The 2,651-nt window shown below is 41.4% G+C and overlaps 1 long non-coding RNA gene across 1 annotated transcript in view; it reads left to right on the top strand.

Moving 5' to 3' along the window:
• Nucleotides 1-201: 201 nt before the first annotated feature.
• Nucleotides 202-2,651, top strand: part of LOC117947412 — a 4,391-nt gene continuing 1,941 nt past the window's right edge. Inside the window, exons 1-2 of the long non-coding RNA XR_004657231.1 lie at nucleotides 202-216; nucleotides 2,389-2,394. This is a non-coding gene — a long non-coding RNA (uncharacterized LOC117947412). The remainder of the gene's footprint in view (nucleotides 217-2,388; nucleotides 2,395-2,651) is intronic.

Here is a 2,651-nt window from a genome sequence, read left to right on the forward strand (position 1 = left end):
CACAAACAGACACACACACGCACATGTACACAGCTTGATAGGAAAGGTGTTGGGCCGTTTGCATTCTACTGGAGTCTAATTCAAGCAGATGTCTGTTTAATTGATCGCAGCAAATTACCTCAACATTGATCCCTGTCCCGGCGTAGGGACTGATCGGCTTTTTGGAGAGGCACTATGTGGATGTGTGTGTGTGTGTGTGTGTGTTTGTGTGTGTGTGTGTGTGTGTGTGTGTGTGTGTTGAGGGCAGGGTGAAGCTCTTTGGCTTTGACCCACACCCAGAGAAAGTATTACTTAATTGCTAAATGATAAATCGTAATTCCTCATTATGCCGTGTGTTGTCTTGATCGATTCTCACTTCCCTTCCGACGGATGCTCCATCGTTCTCGCATTAAAACGCTGGGCCAATTAACGAATTGACTTTTAGGGCTCATAATTATGAGTAATTCATTAGGTTTCCGAACTCATTTGTTATCAGGTCCTCATCCTTTTTCCCCCCTTCATCTGCTGTCACCTGTCTTTTTTGCTTTTTCCTGAGAGTCATTTTTCTGACATGTTTTCAGTCTCTTATAAGCCAACATGGTTCTGTAATGATTGGAGTGCATGAGCGGTTTGCCAGGACAAACTGTGAAGTCCCAAGTTTCAGCATCGCTATTTAGTACTACAAATAAAAAAGTGGCTTCTACAGTTTGAGAAACAAGCCAGTGAGCCACTGCGTTCAGTTAAGATACATTCTATCCATGCAACGTGTACAATATGTTCCAAGACAACTGGCTGAGTGTGTGTGTGTCCACTTAAACATTACATTTACATTACACCGACACATTTGGCGGGATCTGCGTGTGGGTATTTTACGTCTGCGCTTGTTTTATTTGAAGAATGACTTTGGGGAGTTCAGATGTACATTCCTCCTGAGATTCATTTTGGAGACATAAACATAGACTGGGATATAATAGGCTGCGTCTGTGTCCTTGTGCAGTATCTGGGCCGGACGACACACACATTACCACTCCTTCGCGTCTGTTTCAACTTCCATTACTCCTTACCCCTATTATATTCCGTGGATTGCTGCCGATGCACACTTACTATAAAGATGATTAAAAAGAGAAGGGAAAAAAAGAATCCTGGCAATAAACTTTGAGACTGAATATAAAACTGACTTTACAATCCCATCCCTCGTTCCTGCACACACTTTGCCAAGCACATACAGAACAGGTGTTCAGTGCATCACCCAGACACAGGCTAAGGCTGAGCTAAAGGCCTCATTCTCAGCCATTTGGACTGCCATTTCTACACAACCACCCACATGAAGTCTCAAAGCCTAACCCACGATTATTTAGTTACTGACAAAATATTTGTATGTTTTACCATAAGAAGCCACACATACTGTCCAACATGTCATCCATTATGTGTCATCCAAAATGTAGTTTTTCATTAGCCGATAGTCTCTTTTCTTAGTGACTATTGTTGTTTATTGTAAATTTTTTACTTATTTCAAATCTTCCAGAAGTCTACAGTAAATCTCTTTAGATATACAGGAATACAGTATTTATGTAACAAAGTCAACGACCAGGAGTGTGCACTCTCATGTGTTTTGCAGCACCGCCACAGCCTGTTAATATTAATGGACGCAGCATGTGCGACGTCACCCATTGGTTTGTGGAGCTCTGCTACAACCCTTGTGTTGTCTTCCCGTCAAAATTGAAAATCAACACTTTTGTTCTTCACTTTTGACACTTTTTTTCAATGTTTTTCAGTTTTTTTAATGTTTTCAACATTAGGTAACACTAACTTATTAACTTTAGTTTTGCAGTTATTTTTGGAATATATGGACAAAAATTTTCATCTATAGAAAATTACACCTAACGTTTTAGATAGAAAAGCAGAAATTGACGTTGTGTGATCAATCCTGTTAATTTGGGTAATTACAATTGGGTAGGAAGAACATTGATACAGGAAAATGGGTCAATTGGACCCATTGACGACATGAGGGATGAGTTGTTGAGTTTGCCGTTACGGGCGAGCCATCCTGGTTGGCATGGTGACGATTGTAGCTGAGAGGGAGGAGTGAGGGAGCAGCTGCTTACGCTCTACGTTACACCCTTTCACTGGCAATAGTGATGCAAATACTGCTGAAAGCTAGCCTACACAATTCGCGGTAAGATTTACCTTCGCTAGGTTTTAAACATATCTTTGTCCCATAGTTATATTACACATGAGACAGGCCGCAAACTGGCATTCACATCATAGCCACGCCCTGAAAACAACCCCTGCTTTATCTCCGATTTGAAAATCAACGGGACCATAATTGAAAAAATGAACATCATTCTGTGTTGCAGAAGACTTCAAACTAGCGGTTGAGACCATAAACTCATTGTGAAATGAAGTGAGAAGTGGGTCACTCCATTTGCAACAGCACACGGCGCCCACCCCCCGCTGGAATTCAGATTGAATGCAGGTTTAAGGCACTTCTGCATGTGCATGACATCACGCGAACCAGATCGGATGCTTTGACCGTATTATTAGTCTATGACTGCACCAAAAGTTGAGCCAGGTGACTTCTTTTTTTTTTTGCCAGATGACCCTGCGTTGTTTTATCGGGGCCCGCGATACATTAAAATGAGTAGAGTTAATGTTCCATTAAAATTAATGAG

The sequence above is a fragment of the Etheostoma cragini genome, chromosome 7 (genome assembly GCF_013103735.1).
Source record: "Etheostoma cragini isolate CJK2018 chromosome 7, CSU_Ecrag_1.0, whole genome shotgun sequence".
NCBI lineage: Eukaryota > Metazoa > Chordata > Actinopteri > Perciformes > Percidae > Etheostoma > Etheostoma cragini.